Source organism: Artibeus jamaicensis, unplaced genomic scaffold (genome assembly GCF_021234435.1).
Source record: "Artibeus jamaicensis isolate MK-2021 breed Jamaican fruit bat unplaced genomic scaffold, CSHL_Jam_final contig_332, whole genome shotgun sequence".
Classification (NCBI taxonomy): domain Eukaryota; kingdom Metazoa; phylum Chordata; class Mammalia; order Chiroptera; family Phyllostomidae; genus Artibeus; species Artibeus jamaicensis.
The window spans coordinates 17,623,948-17,648,218 of NW_026521788.1; positions in this window are offsets into that span (position 1 = coordinate 17,623,948).

Genomic DNA, 24,271 nt, shown 5'->3' on the forward strand with positions numbered 1-24,271 from the left:
CCAGTTTATGGGTTTATCTTGTAAAGCATTTTTTAGCCCTGGCCATGTGGCTCAGTTACCTGAAGCATCATCACGTACAACAAAAGGTTGCACATAAATGTTAAATTCCCTATCAAGGCAGACACCTAGGTTGTGGGTTTGATCCCTGGTTAGGGTGTATACAGGAGCCAACAAATTGATGCCAATCCATATTTCTCTCTCTCATTGTTATCATTCTCTCTCTCCCTCCCCTTTCTCTCTCCCTAAAATCAATAAATATATCCTTGGGTGAGGGTTAAAATATTTACTCAAAAGTTTTATTTTACTGTCTCACCTCATTTATAAAACTAAGATAATAATGACCAATAGTTGAAACAATAGTCATTTGGGGTTAACTTGTATAGGAATTTAAAAATAATCTGGATTGTTTCTGGCAGTTTCCAAACTAAAATATTACTTGGATTTTTATTTACCTATTAACATGAACAAAGGTCATAAGTCTAGAATTCACTATAGAGGAATTATACCTAGTACAAACATGTGGAAAATGTTGAACTGTATTTGTTGCTAGGAAAAACCCAAATTAATATAAATTGTTAAATATTGAAACTTTTTAAAAACAATAATGGACATAGAAAGACTTCAATTACACAGAATTGAGCATTTCTTTGATTTTTATAGAATAATTATGTTTAGAAAATTTAGAAAACATGCCCAAGATAGAAACATCATTAATAACAATCCTATTGCTCAGAGATAAACACGTTTCACATGCTGATGTAGCGCTGTCTGAACAAAGCACAGTTGTATAACTAGGGTGTGTATATATGGTCAGTGAGATGAACTGGTTTCCAACAAGAGAAAAATCCAACAAATAGTGCCAAAACATTAAATGGGTTAATGTGTACTTAACTAATAGTGTATGGTCAGAGAGTTCCAGTTTTGGTTAGGCAGATTTATGAAATCAGGTATTGGGTTAAGTAAGTGTTTATGATTTTCCTCAACTTTTGTGACTTTTGCATAGTTTGGTGTAACTTTAGTGCCATATTTTGGGGATTTGAACTAAAGGTGGGAAGCCAGCAGGTAGCCAGTCATGAGTCAGCTTTCCTGACTTTTAAGACACCGTAAAATGCTTTCTCAAAGGCCCCAGCGACACTTCTCTTCAGGACTACATGCTAGAACAAAGTCACAGAGACACACTGCTTTATAGGAAAGCCAGGGAAACTCACTGTCTAAACTTGCTAACCTTTAGAAGATGGTAAGGCAAAGAAATCAGTAAAAGCCTGGAGAATGGCTTTGAGGGAGCCAAATGACCGCATCTGCCACAGTGGGGGTGTGCATGGACCTAGAACCTGGGCTTCGTGTTTGAGTATTAACATGCATGTTTCACCTAAATCTAAGTAAAACTCATTCTAAGTAATTCATGTTTTCAACTTAAATGATAATTATTGGCTAGTGCTTTTTTTTTCATGTGCACTATTATTTATTTAAAACATTCCCTGTATGGTTAGTTAGTTTTTTCTCTTACAAACATTTTGGAAGTAAATCTGGATACACAGCCATAAGCACCCTTAATTAGTTCAGAGTGAATTACTACAAATTTCATTCAATTTCAACACAAACACTTAGATGAAAAAATAAAATAATAAAAGGTATATACCATATAATAAGTGAGCAAAGCCTGGAGGAGCTATGATAATATTGCACAGAATAAACTTAAAAATAACAAATATTATCAGAGAAAAGTCATTACACAAGTAAACATGTAAAGCTCATGCATCAGGAAGAATTAACAGACATGCATATATATCTAAGAGAACCTCAAAATACATGAAGTAAAACTGAGAAAATTAAAGGCAAATACATGCAAGTTAATTATCTGAGGTGAACATTTTGACACCTTTTACTACTTGATAATAACAAATGCAAAAAAAGGGTCAATAATGATATAAAATGTAAATAACCCTATTAACCACATTGGATTAATTGCTATTTATAAAGCACTGTGCATAATAATGCCAAAATGCTTACTCTTTCAAGTTAATGAGAAATATTCACCGATATTGATCATATTGTGACCATGTTTCCGTGAATAAATCAACTATTACAGACTATATACCATTATAGTACTAAGTTATAAATTAGGATAAACATAATCAATAAAATTACATTATCAAAAAGGCTTAAATATATGTAAATTAAACAACACAGTTCTAAACAACTTCTGGTCAAAGGAGAACTCATAAAAATTAGAAAATATTCTGAACTGACTGATAATTAAAATGTATTAAACCAACTCAGAGATGCAGTTAAGAAATAGAAGAAAACTCATTACTTAAAACCTAAAACTTACTACATATATTTCTTGCTTGAAAGAAAATGGTTTAAATTGACCTAAGTTTCTACTTCATGAAGCTAGATAAAGGAGAGTAAATGAAATACTAAATAAATAGAAAAATAAAAGATGAAATAACAATGGGAGTAAAGATAACAAAGAAAACAAAATTAGAGATAAAAGTTGGTTTTTTGAAATGGTGAAAAAATTCACTAACTCCTAGCAAGACTGATCAAGAAGTATAAGTTATGTAAAATATAAAATATGGCTGTGTGAATGTAGAACATATGAAAATTAAAGACTACCTATTATAAAAACATTGTGCATAATACCCCATAAAATATTAAATAAAGTATTCATTAACTTAAAATCAAAAGGGAACTATTTTTATGTACTGAAGGGTCATTACCATCATTTAAAAATGATTGTATAGAATTTATTATACAGCTCAATCACAACTATTTTTTCACAAATTTTATAGAAAATAACATATTCCTCTAAATTTCTTCTTATTATAATAAGTAGTAATATAATATGCATCTTTTTCATTATGGTATACACAGTCTGAATTTTCCTTTGGAGAAAAATCACTAAATGAGAATGGACTGATGTAAGGACTAGGATGCAAATTTCCAAATGGCCAATGAAAGAAGATTGTAAATGTTTACATTTCTGTTGACACCATATGAGCATGCTTATTTCCCTTAAATAATATTAAGTTGGTCTTTTATTTTTTTTAAATCTAGCCAGCTTCATGAAATATAGTCCACTAAATTTAATTTTGCTCTTCTTTGATTATAAAAGAGGTTGAAAAACAGCCATAGAAACTGCAAAATACAGCTAAATAACATATTTTTGAAATAAAATCTTACTTTGCATTATTAGCATTTGGTATAGGAATTTCCAGATATTTTGCCAGAAAAAGAGGCAACTATATTTGTATTATATAAATTACTTGAGATCCACTCTTCTCTCATCCTGCAACCAGACCAAACTAAACAGCTAAATCAAATTGTGCCTATCCTATTCTCTCTCCCAACAATTCAGAGGTAGTTCTCAACAGTGAAAATTGGAACTGAGGGGCAACTCTTCCCTATGTGCACCAGGAAGAAAAAGGAAATCAATTTATAAAGAATAAATGAGAAGGCAGAGGTGAAAGAGGTCAAGGGAGAATGGTGGTGTTAACTTGGTTGGACGGTGTGTGTAGCCAGCAAAAACTAACTTAGATCAGATCAGGTGTACCCTAGGAGCTTATAATATTAGTAAGTCTTCATGGTCAGACGTAGAGCTGTTATAATTTAGTAACAGCCTGGAGCTCCATGAAGATAGTTATATGATCATGTACCATTTCTACAGTGTGGCAATTAACCTGCATGTGGTAATTTGTGCTATAATTAGCTTTGCCCATTTTCCCTAGAGACAAATTGTCATAGCATGTGCCTATCTCAAATTACCTAGTTTCACTGCATTTCCCATCAGCATTAGTTAAAGGAGATTCTTTAAAGAACAAATTTGATTAACATTTTTATATTCAACCACATTTAAAAATGTGTAAACTGTAAAAATAAGCTCTTTTTAGAAGCACAAATAGGCAAATAAAGTTGCACTGATTAAATTATGATGTCTACAGAAGAAATAATATGGATTGGTATCTAATTATTGAACGTATTTATTTTTATCAAAGAGCTTTCCCTCAAGTTACTTGTGATTTCCTATAGCACATGTGTACAGATGTATGTTGTTTTATGTCACAAAATGACTTAGGGACCCAAATAAGTTATTTAAATAAACTCATAGCAATTAATGTTTCTGTAAGTCATACAAAAATATAATTATATAAGTAATAAATGTGTCTAGAATTAATTTCCCCAAGTATTTCTCAATGAACTCTTGTTCAAGTAATTTAGAAGGGAAATGCATACTTCTATGATTACAATATTTTTTCACATTGGGGTTTTAAAAACAAAGACATTGGATATAGAAGTTATGTGGAAAATCAAGACATTCATAGTTTTTAGTGTGATCATCTGCATGGGAGAATGTGACTTAGAATGGTAGCCAGAAGCAACCCTTCTGTGCTGCTACTCTGTGAGGACACATCTAAGGAGATGGAAAAAATGGGTCTTACAGATGCGTCTCTAACAAGGCAGTTTCCCAGTTTGGCACAAGAGCACATTTCCTAGGACTGGGCTTGTGAAGGTATGCAGTTTTCAGCTACCCAATAAAGGCAAGGGCAGGGCACCCGAGAATGGTAACACTATAACACTGCAAGTAGTAAACAGCGGAGCACAGACTGATATATTTTAGATTATTACCATTCCACTAAGACTCACTGCAAGACTTACATGGGGAAAGTGTGTAAGGGATGAAAAAAAAGGTTGAAGGTGTTTCCCATGTAGGATGCATCATGAAAGGGAGACAGTTGAAGAGAGAATCTTCAAATAAAAATGAACTGAGCCCTGCCTGGTGTAGCTCAGTGCATTGAGTGTGGGTCTGAGAACCAAACAATCATGGCTCGATTCCCAGTCAGGGCACGTGCCTGGGTTGCAGGCCAGTTTGGAGCAGGGGGACACAGGAGAGGCAACCACACATTGATATTTCTCTCCCTCTCTCCTTCCCTTCCCCTCTAAAGATAAATAAATAAAATCTTTAAAAAATGAACTGAGTTATCAAAACTGTTTCTTCTTCTTGCATAATAGCTTATTTAAATCCAAGGAAAATCAATGCCTCAGTTATCAGTAACTAATAACTCAGTAGATGAAGTTGTTGTTAATTATAATCAAAGTTAAATCCTGGCTTCCCTGACAATTATTAAATCAACACGTTACCTAAATACCATGAAGGAGTCTACTAATGTAATATAGCCTTTTAAAGAACATGTCTGAAAAAACGAACTGAAGAGGAGATGAAAATCCTCGTTAAGTCTGTGCAGTGAACAAAAATGCAATAGTTTCAAACCAAATTTCTGTGCACAGGTACACATCTGTGGATGTCATGTGTGCATATACTACCTAGTTGCATAATGTGTTTTCCTTGGGCACTGAAAATTTAAGTAAATACGTGGCAAATTGTGTGAGCCCGACCTATCGCTGTTAGAGTGGAAGATTACTGATAGGGAAGGGGAGGAAGATACAATGGTCCACGTGGTTATGAAACAGAGTTGGAGGCATCCATATGAAATCGCATTTAGCTATTACTGGTGCAGATGTTTACATATATCAATATTTAAAATATATGTACATGTGTATATTTATATAAACATATATACACATGTATATTATATACATGATATACATATGTATATTATATACATATTTTTTTGCTTTGTCTGCTGAGAGCACCTAAAATCAAGAAAACCCTTCAAAGAAAGGGTCTCATCAAATTGTGGATTTTATTTTCTAATACCAATTAGAAATAAAAGGGTTCAGGAATTCTTGACTAAATGGCTGATTCTAGGACTAGAGAAGGAAATATACAAAAAGAGCATGGGACTTGAAAATAAGAAAATTCTCAAAAATAAATTATAATTGCAGATATACATAAAGAGTGTCTAGTGGCCAAACATGGAATGATGTAAGTAACAAAATAAAGTAGTAATGGATTACAACACAAATTATAAAATAAACACTCATTAATCCATACTAACATAAATGAATGAATAAAGAAGTAGGAAGAAAAAACAACGCTCCCATGTAGAAAAATTTCAAACAATTTATGCAGTCGTTCCTTTCTCAATGAGGTGGAGCATCACACCTCACGCTCTCAGTGCAGGTTGTATACGGCGACTTTCTTCCGAAGAGCAGAGTGGAAAGCAGGGAGGGAAGTAACACTGGGATGCAGAAACCTGAACAAACACTTCCACAGCCCAGTGATCGAGGTCCACATCAACAGTGATAAGTCATGTTGGTGTGATGGGAAGAAAATGGCACTTTTCCTTTATGGCCTTCCTCTCTAAACTACATATACTCCTCATGTAGTCATGAGAAAATACACCAGAAAAATCTGCACCAATAGTTTAGAAAATAGCTGATAGACAGTTTATAAAATAGCTGACCAGTACTCCTCAACACCGTCAGGCCATCGAAATGGAAGAAGGTCCATAGTCAAGAGGACACATGATAAATAAGTGTGATGTGGTAATCTGGCTGAGATGCTGGAACGGAAAATGGAATTTAGAAAAAAGGTAGAGAAACCTGAGTCAAATATGGAGTGAATTAATAATGTATCATTTAATTCATTCGCTGCAGTTTAAATTAATAATGTATCATTTTGATCCATTAATTGGGGTTCATATTCATAGAAGATGTTAATAAGAGGGAAAATAGTATGGGCTATGGAGGACTTCTCTGTGCTATCTTCTCCATTTTTTTGGAAATCTAAAACTGTTTTAAGATCAAAAGTTTATTTCTTTATTTACTTTTAACTTTATTTTTATTGTTCACATTATTAGAGATGTCCTCATTTCTGTTCCCCAACTCCCTGCCCAGCTACCCCTGCCCTTGTCCCTCCTTCCTCCTGACCATCACCACACAGTTGTCTGCGTCTATGGGTTATGCTTATACGTTTTTTTGGCTAATCCCTTCACTTCTGTCATCTAGTTCCCCTGCCCTCTGTCCTCTGACAGCTGTTCGTCTATTCCATATATCTACATGAAAGATAAAAAAGCTTATTTAAAAAAATGGAACATAAAGAAGACTTCTACAGTTGCAGACATTTTGAATAATGTAAGCAAGCCAAGCAATTAATGTAGGGTTTTCCCCAGTTGTTTGTTTTCAACCCAGATATCATTTCAGTTTGACATATACAAGCACCCCCACTTAGGTCTGCAGTAACATAGCAACATGCGCTCTCTCTGCTAATCATTACCAGACTTACTCAGTGGGCACTATGTTTTGTCACACATAACCAACATTACCAAAAGGGATGGCGCATTATTTTCAGAGCCAATAAACTGCATATACAGGGTGGGGCCAAAGTAAATTTATAGTTGTGAATATAGAAAATACAGTTTATTTTTATATTATTATTCATTAATTATTGTATTATATTCCATATGAACAACTGTGAAACCTTTTGCACCACCCTGCACAATCTAGTCTCTGTTTGTCTGATTTTATACTCTCTCTATGTTCACTATATTCTAATGGTGTTGAATTCTTTACCTAAAACATGCCACTACCATTTGTTTCTTGGGACATTTTTATTTGCTGTTCCTTTCATTCTGAATGCTTTTCCCACAGATTTTGCTTGTCTGGCATCTTCTTATAAGCCAGGTCTTAGCTCAGTTTTTATGTCTTCAGAAAGGCTTTTCATAAGACCGACTTCTCAAAATAGCAACTTTCTCTAGCACTCACTGAATTCTATCAATTTGTTTATTTCTTCATAGAATTTGCCACTATCTGCAGTTATTTTATTTGTTCCTTTATGCATATTTTGTTTACCACTAATGTTAGCACCATGAATATAGGCATTATGTTATTTAGTTTACCAATGTACTCAATAAATATGTGTCAAATGCATGAAAGAATGTCATTGTCCTGTGGAATAAGGACATATCTGTAAACTTCGGTCTCATCTTCAGAGCAAATATAACTGAAAAATACACATGCAAACCACAAAGGGGCACCTGGCTTGTTATCTGTATAGAAAATGTCTGATCCTCAAAATGACTTTGTGAGACAGATGAAGTAGCTGACATTATTTTCATTTGAATATTTCCCATATTTGAATATCAGGATAATATTGGAAAGATGGAAAGACCCTGTTTTCTCAAGAGCAAAAACAGTAAAGTAATGGAGAGAAAGAATCCAACCAGTTTTAAGCCCAGTAGAGAAGTTCCAGGGGAGAGATAACTGTAACTTTTATGCTTAAGTGATTTCACTGGATTTGGTGAAAGTTTCATGAAAAGGGCTCAGACCCTATCTCACCATTCTGGGTGCCCAGCCATGCATTCTGTTCACATGTCCTGTCTAGAGCAGGGCACTTTAAGAGCAGATCTCCACACAGTCAAGGAGGTGGGTGTAGAGATGCTGAAGGGCTAAGATATAAACATGGAAACAGAGAGAGAATGAGAAGAGAGAATATATATATTCTGATTATATATATATATATATCCTGATTTTATATGTATATATATAAAATCATACATCAGCCATGATGTATGAAAATCAGAGACATTTATTGAAGAAGATACAACAAGATACAAGAAACATTGTAATAAGACAATGATGTCTCAGTCCCCTTCAAAGGAAGCACCTTGGGACCTCACACAGTTCTTCCATTTGCCATTAGTTGTACTTTCCTGAATCTCATTGACAGTCTGAAATCTATTCGTTTTTAAAGGTGTCTTTAGTTTGGGAAAAACCAGAAGTTGCAGGATGCCAAATCTGGGCTGTAGGGGTGCTGAGTCACCTGGTGATTTGATATTTGCCCCCAAACACTGATATACATATACATATACATATACATCTCGGAGCAATATGAGAGCAAATATAAGATATTAATATATATTTGCACTTATTCTATATGTGCATAGTACCATATAGAATGGTGTTACTAATGGTAGTACCACATAGAACATATATGTGTATGTGCATATATGTGTATATATGTATATATATTTGCTCTTATTCTAAATGTGTGTAGTACCTAGAAAACAAGAATTCTGAGCAGTTTTGAGAATCAGCATCTGCAAATTTTCACACAAATTGGCTATCCTCTCAAGAGGAGGTAAATACTGTCATTTTTAAATGTCTGGCAAATGGGTTTTGTAAAAACAAGATTGTTCAGGATTTCTGTGTTTATATTCTATGGATGTATTTAATGGTTAATATTTGTGCAAAATACAACTTTGTGTCAATCAAATCTCTTAACATACTTTTGCACCAAGAATCTTTGCTCTAATTTAAGATATTCCTAGGAAGAATATAAAAAGGGAGTTTGTTACAAGGGATGTTTTTCTCCAACATTACCTTCCATTTACTCTATTCTAAATGGTGGAAATCAGAAATGATTGCTCCCAAAAACTTTCAAATAAAATCCCAAGATATCCATCATCACAGCCCTTTATGAAATGTAAAGGGACCTATCTAAGAAAAGAAGAAAAAATATGAACAGGCTCAACTCAAAAAAACAGGACTATCAAGGAAAAAAAACAGGGAAAAAGATGGGGGGCAAGAATACGGAAAAAAATCAAAGGTTAGAAAAGGGGGAATAAAAATATGGCAATATAAAAAATTAAAAAAAGAAATGATTGCATGGATTATGAAGTTACTGATAAAATGCAGTTTTGAGTCTTAGGAATTTGCCTGATCCCCATGGCTCAGTTTTACCTAGTACAGATCAGGTCAATACAACACTTTTATTTTTCTGATACTACCTATGGATGTAACCTTGCTTGAGAAGCAAAAGTATTGTGTAAAGATAAATTGTGAAAGATAGCCAATGAGATGCTGTTTTGAAACACAAGGAAGACATTTTTTAGAAAGGCTTTTTACTCCACATTCATATCCCAATGCACATCATTTCTTTTCTCCCCACTTACATTATTTTCAAAAGAGTTTGCTGCATATGCTCACCGTATTTTTCTCTCCATTTTCCTTTAATCCATTCGAATTAGGATTTTGTTCCAGACACTCCACTGAAACAGCATTAACAAAATGACCACATGAGTTCAAACTGCCAAATCCAATGTAGAAGAATCCAGCTATCACAAAATAATGCTGTGTAACAAACCATTTTAGACAGTCAGTGGCTTACAAAACAAACCTTATTTCCATGCTAATGTGCAGCAGTTTGACTAAGGTTAGATTGATCTAGGATGGGTCAGCTGGGTGGCTTCCCTTCAGGTGGCTTGTTTGGCTCATGTTCAAGCTCGCCATGGCATTTCCCTTGTCTCCCTGGCCCTGCTGTTACCCAGAGCATATTTTTCTCATGGTGAGTGTTGAAATGTCATTGTCATATTTGAGTAGCAGGAAGGGAGAGACTTGAACTTATTTTATTTCTCTAAATTGTCCACACCACTAGTTTCAGTTCTGTCACTTCATAGGGATTATATGTTCCATGTCCTACATCTTCTTTAGCGGTAGTGGAATCTCCCATCCTCAGAGCTTGGTCTTCACAGTTCATTATACATGACTTATTAACTGTTTCACCTTGAAATCTGTAGGATGTGAACTCCACTTTTCTTAACACTACCTAGACTTACTTTTTATTCTCACCTATGCCAAGCCTGTTGCCTAGAACCCACTCTGACAAGTGTTTTCAAATTCCCGGTTTTCAGGCCAAGGAGAATAACCAAGTCAGATTAATTTAAACAGATGAGAAATATATTTGAAAAACATGAGATTTCTAAAAAATTAGGGGTAGTTCTGAGATAAGATTCATAAATAAAGGAGACAATATAGACTAAAAGGTTAGAACTACAATTAAAATCATGGTTTGTATCCAAATAATGGCAGGTTTTCCAAACATACAATGAGTTTCAGATTCAGGGCATACAAAAAGTACAAAATATTTATTTATTATTTCAATTGTTTTTCTTCTCCTCCTCTTTCTTAATAATTAGATATTCATATCTAAAACTGAGATTAGTGTCACTGTTTTTGTCTGATTATATCAAGCAAAGTTGAATGAATTGATTAAATTTGAATTGTCTCTGAAGTTAGTACAGTATCAGGAATCTTGAACGTTAAAGTTCTGGGAATTGTATTAGCAAGTCTAATTTTTTAGCGTTTAGAGATTTCTCATAACATACACAAACATAAGAAACTTGCTTCTGAAATTTATACTGCAGCCTTGTACTTAGTAACTTTCTATCTATTTTGCTCATTTTTCAATTTTATTTCTTCTTTTGAGATATAAATACATACTTGCTAAATAATGTTTACAGATTGTTTAAATCAATTTGTAAATTAACATTACTCTTTCATAAATACTCCAATATCTTCATTTTCATCATGGAAATATTGCCCACTGTTTGCCTTCAATTAAAATAAGTTACAAGTCTCTCCTGAAATATCTATCTTAAACTTCATAAAGGGCACTGACATTTTGCAGTGAGAATAGCATTATGTTTCTGGTCAAAGTTAAATAGTACTAACATTTCTTTTATTTATGGAGGAAAGAAAAGACAGCACTGCCATATGCTTTAATCATTTACGTGAGTTGCTTAACAAAAATTTGAAAGGCCTTCAGGCTCAAGAAGTATTGCTGCTGAGCATTCAATTGCAATTGCACGCTTCCAAACTGAGCTGAAAACAGCCTACATCTAAATTTCCATTTCAATTTCCTAAGCTTGATAACTTAGAGTTACATTTTGAGTGATTCTTTAGCAGCACAGAGGAGATGGATATTCTAGAAATACTAGTAATTTGGTTTTAAAGTCAAGTTGAAATTTACTTAATGATATTCGAGAAACATATTTCACCTAGAAATACACTGTGCCTTACACAACTAAAGCACCTAGTCTATTTTCTTTTCAGACTGTGGGGACATGGAAAATAAACTAATTAATTATCCTTGTTATTCATATTAAATAAATATTTTTGCTTGATTTGGATTATTGAAACTTTTTTTGCTTTAAATTGAACTATAATTCCCAATATTTTCTCCTTTACTTTTGAGTACTTTTTTTCAAGAGTACACACAAACCTTAACAGATTGACTTACTATGTTCTGTAACCTGTAATGCACAGGCCAAAGCCAGTGACATTGAATTGAAACAATTGGTAGCTAAACTATAAAACTGGTTTTATATATTCTGCTTTTATTTCTGATTATTTTTATGAATTTAAAGAATCAGAATATAATTACTTTAAGGAGTATTATTTTATGTCATATTTAATGTGTAGAGATATAAATACTTTTTAAAACAAGTAAGTATCCATAAAGTCAATCAGTCTAACAGAATTTATGTCTTTTTACTTTTTTGTATATGCATGTGCATGTAAGACACAGTAACACTAGCATATACTAGCCTTTTTCAGTCACTGTTAACTTATATGTTATATATTTTATCTTTGAGCAACATCTTTATAGTTACTATTTTAATGGTATCTAATGAACTTGATGTTAAATTATAATTTAAACTATTTATCCAAAATTGCTTTTATTTTCTCAAAGTAGTTTATGATTAATGGAGAACATTGTGTTGAATAATTTCCTAAGGATGATTTCTTAGGTATGGAATTATTGGTATATAGTAACATTTTCTTTATACTTTTTGTGGATGAGGAAAATATTACTATATATCATCACTTCATTTGAAATATTTTACTATTTTACATAAGCAGGATATATATGCAGCATCGGGTTTTACCATTCAAAAATGATATTAGTTATGAGATTATTTTTCAAGTGGAATTTTTCATCTCTTTCTCAAACCTAGTCCTGCTTTATCTTCTTCTGCTTTTCTTTGTGTTTGAAGATGATTTTCTAATTGGTTAGGGGCATAGCTAATAATGTACAGGGTTATTGTGTATTCAACTTAAGATGACATCTTTTGTCCTGCCTTTTACAATACTTTTCCCTATGTTTCATCATGCTTCTCCCTGTTCTAATTTCACATGGCTGTGTGGACTGAGAGCCACTGGAGGATCAACCACCTTTTTTCTCTCTGCTGCATATTTAAGCATTCAGTTCCAAATACTTAGATTGGCACGGGGAAGAAAAGAATAGAAAGTTGCGTAAGGACTTGATTATAAGGCATGCTTTTCACTTCTGCCTTTTACCATAAATTTAATGAATCAATACTTTCAATGTATTAATAAATGAATAGATAAGAAACATTCATGCACTAACTAATGTTTCATTTGGCTCAGAAAAGGACAATGAAAAATCTGAGTTATTTGTTTTTATTAGCAAGACATTATCCCAGGTTTATGGGTTCTAATAGTTATAGCCCCAGGCTACTTACAAATGTTCATGTTCATGTTCTTAGAAAGACTGCAGTCCATATACACTTGGCTTGGCCACATGACTTACCTTTGATAATGGGATAACAGTATTTGTGACTCAAGGGGGTACTTGAAAAGTGATTATGCTTTGGTACTTACTTTACTTTGTTGTTCTTGCAGAAACTGTGATCACTCTCACAGAAATCAGCCCAAGTTAGCCTGCTGTTCATAATCCCAGATGTAGAGAGCACCTCCTCCAGGTCTATGAGTTAGTTCATTGTAGACAAATCATCTCTTAGCTGACTGTTGGTGAATGTGTAAGCCTAAGAAATATCAAGGAAAAACCACCCAGCAGATTCAAGTCTATACTTAAAACACATACAATTGTGAGGACATAAATATTTTCAGACACTGAGTTTTGGGATGGTTTGTTACATAGCAAAAGCTAACAATTACATCTAGCTGTGAGTTGTTTCTTACCATAATAGTACAGACTCAGAAGAGTGTTAGGATCACCAGCTGTTATAAAATATTTATAGCCACTACAAATATTTTTGTAATATTTATAGTGGCTATATTTATGTAATAGTGGCTAGTGGTACTAGATTTCAGCTTTGAATAGTCCTACTTTTAGGGAAGTCATGGAAAAATATCCAGATTCACTGCCAGCAATAAGGCATTTTTGTATAAGAAATGTATTTGCTGTGGTCTCATGGGTTCTGTTGTCTCTAGTGAACCAATATGTTAAATAACATAAAAGAAAAAAATATATCAGAATAAGTGAGTACTCTACAAATTACCTGTATATGTGTATAATTATCAATCATATGTATGATTGATAATTATATACATGTACATGTATCAGCATGATGCTATTCTGTGCAGGTGTCTCCATGATTGTGATAGAGGACCTTACAGTATTTAAAGGATATGAAGCTTAACTTTACCATTTTATTTATTTATTTTTGCATGATATTTTATTTTATTTTTTCTCTTTCTTTTTTATTGTTGTTCAAGTACAATTGTCTCCATTTTTCCCCACCGCTCCCCCAACCTCAGCCATCCCCACCTCCTACTGCTTACATAGGTTTTGTATGTCCGAATGCAGCAATGATCAGCATCTGATCTAAAGTATATCAAATTGTTTCTTAGACATTTTAAACTTTTCTCATAATTTTCATTAAAATTTAAAAGGCAGTCAGTATTTTTTTTAAATTAATTCTGTAAACTGAATCATTTATAGAAACACCTCTTAGGCATTTACAACTACATAGAGTACTTATCCACTGAAGGACTCACTCACAGTTATAACTCTCCAATACAATAAAATAAAATAAGTCCAGGTAAAACTTCACTTGTGTGAAGAAATATTTCCTTGGGGAATTGTTACAACTATGATTTTTTTCAATAATTGAATATATCATTCAACCTTAACTAGAGACAAATGTAGTATTTAGAGATAAATTCTCAGTTCGACACGTGGAGTGGATTCCAAAGTTTTGAACTTTGTTTCGAGTCTGTAAACAACCCTCATTGAGTGCCTGCTGTGCATGGAACACCACACTGGGGTCAGTGAATGAAAGCATCTATCGCACAATTTTATGATAAAGGATGTTAGAATATAAATGTTTTCAATGGTGATCTTACATTTCTCGTAAACATTTCATATGCTTCTTGTTCCTTCTTATTTTCCTAGACTTTCCTTTTTTGTTTCTAAATATCTCAAGGTATAACTAAACATTTTTTTCTAATGAATGGTAGTTCAATTACATGTATCTCTTCAGAAAGTATCCAGCCATGTGCTATGGAACAGAGAGATATTTATTGAAGAAGATACAAGATGTAAGAAACATTGTATACAGGATAATCATGACTCAGCGCCCTTCAAAGCAGGCACCTTGGGACCTCACACAGTTCTCCCAGTCTCCCTCGGCTGCCTGTCATCTTTTCCTGAATCTCACTGATGGTCTGAAATCTCTTCCTTTTAAAAGATGATTTTAGTTTTGGGAAAAGCCAGAAGTTTCAGGGCAGAATATCTAGGCTGTAGAAGGACTGAGTCACCTGGGTGATTTGATGTTTCACCAAAAAATCTCTGCAGGAAACTTGATGTATAAGCAGGAACATTGTCATGATGAAGCTGCCAATCACCAGTTGCCCATAACTGTGGCCTTTTTTGTCAAATTGCTTCTCTCAGCCAATGAAGAAATTGAGGTAGTAGTACTCCTTATTAACTGTTTGGCATGGAGGGGCGTACTCCTGATGGACAACAGCTTTCTAGTAAAAAAACACAGTTAACAAGGTCTTGATCTTCCTGTGACTTTGCTACACCTTCTTTAGGTGTGGAGAACCAGGAGACTTCCTTTGGGATGACTGGGCCTTTGTTTTGGCATCATAGCCATAGACCAACCATTCACCTCTGGCTATGATCTTCTTGAGGAAATCTGGTTCACTGGTAGTGGTTTGAATTAAGTCATTAGCAACCGCAGCATGATGTTCCTTCTGCTCTGGTAGTAGAGCTGCAGAACACATTTTTCCATGATACATTTCATGCCAACATCCTGTATCGAAATCTCAGACACAGCAGTTTTTGTAATTCCTAGATCAACTTCTAGTTCTTTCACTGTTAGTCACTGTCTTCATTGGTTGCAGCCCATACATGTTCAACATTCTCAGGTGTTCTGCTTTTTGCAGGCCTTTCAGAACATGGATCACTTTTAACAGATTCTCAACCATCTTTGAAGTGTTTGTCCCACAATATTATTTGTGCTGTACTCATTGTATGGTCCCCAAAAGTGTTCTGAATCATCCGCATACTTTCTGTGAAAGAATGTTCAAGCTTAATGCAAAATTTGATGCAGATTTGTTGTTCTACTCACTCAATCATTTTGAATGTGCTGGCCACACAGTACACATGCTCACTCAATGGCATCTATCACCCCCACTGACTAGTACAGTGAAGTCATCATTGTTCACACATGCATTCTAGTCCACTCTCCTTGGCTGCAAGGTTATATCTATGTCATGCAAATTGTTCTTGTTATATTAAAAGTAGCTAGACTTTTTTTGTATGCATGTAAATATATATGTCTCATTCTTCTTTGTCTTGTTTTAGCAATGTGTTAAATCAATTAAAATAAGGTAAGATAGATTATGCTTATGAAGATGAAAGCAATTCAGGAGATATCAGAATGGTTAAAATTCTTTAAGATAGACAGTATGGAAGTAAAATTATGCTGATAGTAAGAATATTCCATGTTACACAAAAAATAATTTACTTATCACTTTATGGGCATTTATTTACCCTATATTTTATATGTATTTATTAATTTTCCCATTGATTCTAAATATAATAAGACAAAATCATACTCCTCCCCTCTTTAAAGTCCTTCCTTCTGTATGTGGGCCCACCTCTGTCAAACCTGGACTCAAAAGGTTTGTGTTTTTTTTGGTCCAGGGTCCACAGTCCTGCTATTGGTGTGGAGGCATTTCAATAGAGTAGTCTTAAGAGGAAATGCTTTGTCTTTCTACAATGCCATTCAGACTTTTTTGTGGAACAGAAAGGGTGATATTATCATTAACATTCCTTTCATAACAAATGATATTTATCAGAAAATTTTCTAGGTTTCTAAGCCATCACAAACTTAAAAATATATTTTACAAAAAGAAAAAATAAAGTTATTTCCACATTTCCCTTTTTAAAGTAGCTGCTATCTGGCTCTTATCTCAATTATGCCTTATTTGAAGATCAAAAGTATGTTTACCTGAAGAAAATATTTACAATTTCAAGTGCTTGAGTCACAATGTTTTCTAAATTTAGCTTTAATTTTCATATGTATTCAGGGATTTGAAATTCACTTTAATTTATTTTAGACAATATTGGGTTGCTAAATTGTGGTCAATAATTCCCATATTTTGATAAATTTACACTTACACTGTAAATGCTTTTAGGGTTTAAATAATATAATTGAAATCATGTATCTAAAAAAATCAGGGTAGTTTTTTCTTAGTCTCCTTATATTAAAATTATGTTAGCAATCATTCTATTAATTTAATCTCACATGCTTCATTTAGTTCAATGTCAAATAGAATCTTATTTCTGGATTTAAAATAGTTATACATCTAGATATTGGATCTTGATGAAAAATAAGTGTATTTATTTAAATATTTGTTCAAAATCTACTATTACTTCAGTTCTGTTACAATTTTCCTCTCCCCTAATGCCATTCCACTCTCTCTCTCTCTCTTGCTCTGAAATCAGGAATATATATTATTAACCCTGATAATTCAAGACTCATGGAACTATAGTTTGCAAAGTAGTTTATTTGTAGAACAAAAATTCAGAAAATTTTTGCTAAATGAATCCTCTCAAAAATTTATAGAAGTGTGTTTATAAGATACATGTATTTTTTTAAATAAAAATAAATACCTGCACCTTTTTAAGGTCACCAAATTGAAGTGAGGATGAAGATATATATCCTTAGAGTTTGAAGTCATTTTGGTATGGATTATACATAATCATAATAACATAAATGTGGCTAATAGATTTCAACTTTAGAACCTGTAGAAGAATCAATATTTGAAACCATTAGTTATGGTTGCAATAAAGTAAATCTGAAATAACTTAGTCATTTAAAATGTGAATGACAGAAACGAGAAGGGTTGGAAAGAAAAATTTAAAGTGCAGGAAGAAGTGATATAGGTTACTAGAACCCTTATTTTCTAGTATAAAGGATGTGGTAAATTAAGAGATGCTGTCTAAAGGTAATGGGGCAGTTAAGATGTATTATATTTAAAGGGTTTACATTATATATTTTTCAAGATTCAAAGGTAACCTACATAAAATTAAACTAAACATAGTATAAATATTGACTATGAGAAGATGTCAGGGGTCAGTTTGACTCAGCTGTTTCTTTGTCAATGTTTAAACATCAATAGGTTTTCATAATAGTTGATAAATTAAGGAATATAGATATTAACATATGATGTAGAGTTAAGGGACCACCAGAAATATTGAAATTACAAATACTGAAGGAGTTGCCACAGGGCTGTGGAACTAGAAGAACTTTCAGATGAACTGTGGTATTTATTTGATACCATCTGTATTTATTACTTTTCATTCTGGTATTATACTTAAAGAAAAACCTTCCAAAACAAAGTATGTTTGTGCAATTTTACTTTTCTTTAAATCCTTTCTTTCCTCAACTTTTCGTACCCTTTCTTCTTAATCTTACTAATAAAACTTTGTTTACCAGAACTAACTTATAATCAATGTAGGATATAATAAGAGAGGAAAATATGCTAAGAAAGATAAAATGTCCTATAAACTATGATTGCTATTAATTATGAGACATTTCAAAATTTAATAGCGTATTAAAGTTATTAATATGAATCATAGAATATATTACAAAATACCATATGTAGAAAATTCTTTTTTCCCAGACATTTTGAAAGAGTGCTGCTCAATAGAAATACAAAACAGCCATAAATGCTGCTACATATGTAATTTTTAATTTCCTATTAGCCACTTTTTAATAAGTAGCAATAAATTTGTGAAATTAATTTTAACAATATATTTTATTTACCCTAATGTGTACAAAATATTATTATTTCAACATGCATTCTGTGCAGAAAGTTAATAAGATATTTTACATTCTAATTTTTTTCACAAATTTTGAAATATTATATGTGGTTTAATTGCAGTAAATCTAGTTGGGACTAACCATATTTCAAGTGCTACTATTTGGCTAGTAGGTAACCTATTGGACCATATAAATATGGATCATTTCTATTGTCAAAGAATGTTCTATTGGACAGTGCTGGTGCTGGTATAGAGGAGAAAATGAAAATCAGGTAGACTTCAGTAATAAAACATAATAAATAGTGCACAAAATAGAGGCAAAAGATGCAGCCTTGGGTTTTAGGGAATATTCTTAGGAGCAAGATGCACCTATTCTTCATCCATGATAATATATACAGGAAATCACTGGTTAATTTGAGATTTTAATATTTTTCATTGGTATAAGATTATTCGCTCCAAAGGTTATTAACAATGGTGATTTATATTAATGAATTAAATTCATTTCCAAATATAAATCAGTTTTGTGAAATCAAGCACTAAGACATCAGAAAAGCAAGTAATAAGTGAGAAAAACTTATGTCAGTGCTTCGAAGATGATTTCATTCAAATTCCATAAAGTTCATTCTGATATGATTGTCCTTAGTATGTCTGACATACTATGTCAAAATCAATGTATTATTACATGTCTTTATAGTATAGTGAATGTGCATGCATACCTGTGTGTGTATAATATACACATGTGTGCGTATGTAATTGATCCCAGAAACAAGTTTTCAAAGTAAAAACAAAATGAAGACTTGGAAATGATCTGGTTATTGTGATTCTTATGGACCACCAAACAGAACAATGCTGCCCAAACTGGTTCCTATGACGTTTGTTAAAAGTGCGCTTGTCAGAATGACATAGATGATTGCTAAATCTCATTTTCTCCTGTTCTTTGTTAAACCAATGTGCTTAAATAGAGGCTGACATACCTTCTCTAAGAAAATGATTATTACACCATGATAATAAAAAATTTACTGAATTTTTATCTTCAATATAATTCAAATTATATCTGCCTCTGAATTTAAGAAATAGGATAGACGATTCTACTTTCACAATTCTTACTGTATATTGAAAATACTTCTCTCTTACTAGAGAGTTCTCCCCGGCTCTGCTCCCAACCGTATAAATGGAAAAAAGATAGAAAGAAAGAAATGAGGGGAAGAGAGGGGAAGATAGAGGGAGGGGTGTGGAGGGGAGGGGATGGATGGGATTTGAGTGTGGTGGTCCTGCAGTAGAAATTTAAATGCATCTTGGCTTCCTTGATTGCTTCAGTTCTCAAAGTCTTTGCAGTTCCAACAGGGTGACTGGCCTCTTCTAATTAGGATATTATAGAAAAAGACATTGAAGGAAGGGTTTTATGGCTATAGAATGTGAGTAAAACTATGCTGCTGTCAGTTTTCTATCCAGTACTATTTCTAACATTTGCTCAATAACTCATTGCCTTAGTCATTAGTCTCTCATGTGTAACATGGCTATTTGCCTGGAGCAAAATAGAAAAGGCACTACATCATTGTATTCCTATCATCTATTATGGGTGTAATATTTTCAAATAATTCCAGAAGGCTAGTTAAACATGACCTCCCTCTACTGAACCAGCAGGGAGTATTCGTCATGACATTTCCCTTTCCATGTGGAGTTTTCTCGTGTCTCTTTATTAACTTCCATTCTTTTCCCTACTCCTCTACTTAAATTTACTAATCTTTTAAAATGAAATTGATTAGCAGAGGCTGATGAAGGAAAATGAATATATAAAGGAAATGAGATGCTGAGCATTTTTTCACATTTTTTATTGTTCAAATACACTTGTCTCCATTTACCCCCACAATTACCCCCCCCCCCCACTCTAGCCATCCACACTCCCCACCCTCAATCCTATCCCACTTTGGCTCTGTCCCTGTATCCTTTATACATGTTCCTGAAAACTCTTCCTCCTTTTCCCTGCATTTTACCCTTCCACCTCCCCTCTGGTTACTGTCAGTTTGTTCTTGAGATGTTGAGCATTTTAAACCCTTTTCAGAGTGAATTAAAAACACATGCAGAAAAATGCATAAAATGTAAATGCATAGCTCTGAAAATATTATACAGTTAGCATCACTATAACCACTTTTCAGGTCAAGAAGTACAAATTATTATATAGTGAGCATACCCATAACTACTTTCAAGGACAAGAAATAAAATGTTATGGGTACCCTGGAAATCCTACCTCAGTAACAAATGGCTTTGTTTCTAAAGACAACTACTTTTCTCAATTTCAAGTTAATTATGCCTTACTCTCCTTGTAGTGGTACTACCTAAGAATACATGCCTAAATTAAATAATTTGTTTTTGTCTATTATTGAGCATTATGTGAATGGAATTATATATTATGTATAATTTAGGTCTGGCTTTTCTTGTTTAATATTATACTTAAGGGATAAATCCACATTGTTTTGTGTACTGGTATGCATTTTCTTATGATTGTTGTAAAGTATTTTAGTCTATGAATATACCACAATTTATGTACTAGTCTTTCTTCTATTGAACATCAAGGCTTTTATGATTAACGCTGCTATCAATTTTCTCACACATGTCTCTGAAGTCATATTCTTCTGTGTATCTTCCTAGGAGGAGAACTGCCGAGTTTTGCTATTTTTAAATTACTAGATAATAACAAACTGCTTTCCAAAGCAGTTTTATGAATTTATGTTCCCTCAAAGGAATGATAAGCATTTCTTTTAATTTGCACAAATACCTGAATTTAATTTTATCCCTTTTTTTAGTGCAATTCATTTTCACTTAAGAGAAACTTTAAGTTGCTTTTACTCAATGATTAATGCAATTGAACAACTTTTCAATGATCAATTAGACATTTAAACTTCTTCTTTATCAAATCTCATGCCTTTTTTGGGGAAGATGTTTATTTTTTATTGTTTTGTAGTCTTTGTTGTCTGGTTATACATTTTTTTTGATATAAGATTCAAAGTGGTTTCTGACTCTATCTTATTTTTATGACTAAATATTAATTCTGATAAACTTTATGATTTGTACTTTTTGAGTTTTGTTTAAAATATTTATATACCTTGAGGCCACAAATATATTAATTTACATTAACATAGATCCTTTAATATTTTTCTTTTTATTTTTAATATATTTACATGGAAATTATTTTTTAACCTTGTGAGTTGGTGTTACATTTTTCTTTTTTTTTCAAGCAAGGATGTCCAATTGTCTCTTTGTCATTTACTAAAAAATTGTACTTTTTCACTTTTCAGCAGTGCTCCCATTGTCTAACAGTAGATAGTTATGTACCACATGGATCAAAGTAGGTTTACAGTAGTTTTCACGGAAAATAATACAATAATTTATAAATAATAACAAAAATAAATTCTGTGTTTTGCATACTCACAACTGTAAACCTATTCTTCCTTATTTGTATGCCTGGTCTTTTTTGCATATTAGAATTTGATTCTACTGGTCCATTTCTCTGTCCTTTCAACAATACAATACTGTCCTGAATACTATAACTTTATATTAAGTAATTGTATCTGTAGAACAAGTCTTGCCATGTTGTTCTTCCTCAAGGGAATTTTGGCTATTTTTTGGCTTCAGTTTTCATAAATTAAATAATTGTGAAAAGGGTTTGCAGTATTTTGCTGCATATGATGCATACTTTTTTGCCTAAATTTTGAGGTAAAATTAAGGATAAATAATACTACTTATTATACATAAGTAGTATATGAAATATCTTGTACATATTCTTGAGTTTTGTAATTTGTTACATAAAATTTTTTATACCATAATATGTTAAAAATAAATGCTAAAGTTTCTTTATAATACAAAAAACAAATATCTAAATGTAAATGAATAATAAATTCAATTAAAAAGTTAAAACACAAGTTTTTTTCCTGAAAGGTTGAACCAAAGACAATGGTGCACATTATACATGGCAAAATATGGTATTTTATTAAAATCTTGAGCTGGAGAACATTACACTAAGTGAAATAAGCCAGTCAGAGGAAAACAAATACTATATGATTTCATTCATAAGTGGAATCTAATGAACAAACTGAACTAACAAGCAAAACAGAGACAGACTCATGGTTGGAGAACAGATGACAGCTAGTGGGGGTGAGTGGTTGGGGGTAGAAGGATTGAGCAAAAAAGAAAAAGGACTCATGTACATGGACAACATGGTAGTGATTGCTGGGGGGAGGAGGATATAAGGGAACTACATGGTGATGAAAAAATATAATAAAGATTATATATTTTTTAAAATCTTGATTTAAAATATAATTTTGAACTATACATTAATTTGAGTGATTTGACATCTTTATAAATGAGACTTTCAAACCCAACCATAACATAGCTGCCCATTAATTATTTTAAATTTATTTAAACAATATTTATAGTTTGTCTAAATAGGTGTTATGTTACTTTGTGATTTCAAAACATATTAAAAAGCTACAGTAATTAAGACTGTTTGGTATTGGCATTAAAAATGACATTTAGACCAATGGAACAGAGTAGAGAGCCCAGAAATAAAGCCATACATTTATGGTCAATGGATATTCAACAAGAGTACTATAAATATATAATGTAGAAAGCACAGTCTCATCTCTCAATAAATGGTGTTAGAAAAACTGGATATCCACATGCAAAAGAATGAAATTGGGCTCTTATCTCACATGACATACAAAAGTCAACTCATAATGAATTAAAAACTTAAATGTGAGACCTAAAACTTTAAGACTACTAGAACAATACATAGGACAAAGCTTCTGACATTGGTTTGGGCAATGATTTTTTTTGGGGGGGGCATTGATTTTCGGGCAATGATTTTTTTGGTTTGGGCAATGATTTTTTTTTTTGTCTATGATCCTCAAAGTATAAGCAACAAAAGCAAAAGCAGACAAGTGGTTTGTCATCAACTCAAAAGCTTCTGCACAACAAAGGAAATAATCAATAGAGTGAAGAGAAAGCCTATAGAATGGAGGAAACTCTTTTCAACCATCTACTTGATAAGTAGTTAATATCTAAAATATATAAGGAACTCAAACCAATCAGTAGCAAACAAACAAATGGCCTGAATAAAAAATGTGCAAAGGACCTAAGAAGCATTTCTTAGAAGAAGACATACAAATGGCCCAGAGTTATGAAAAGGTGCCCAATATCACTGATCATAAGAAAAATACAAATCAAGATGACTTTGAGATATCACCTAATACCTGTTAGAATGGCTATTACAAAAAAGGGACAAGTGCCGTCATGGATGTGGAGAGAGGGGAACCATTGTGTACCATTGATGGAAATGTAAATTGGTTCAGCTATTGTAGAAAACAAAATGGAGATTCCTCAAAAAATAAAAATAGATCTATTATACGATCCTGCATTTCACTTCTGGGTCTATATCCAAACAAAATGAAATTGGTATCTCTAAGAGATATCTACATTTTCAAGTTT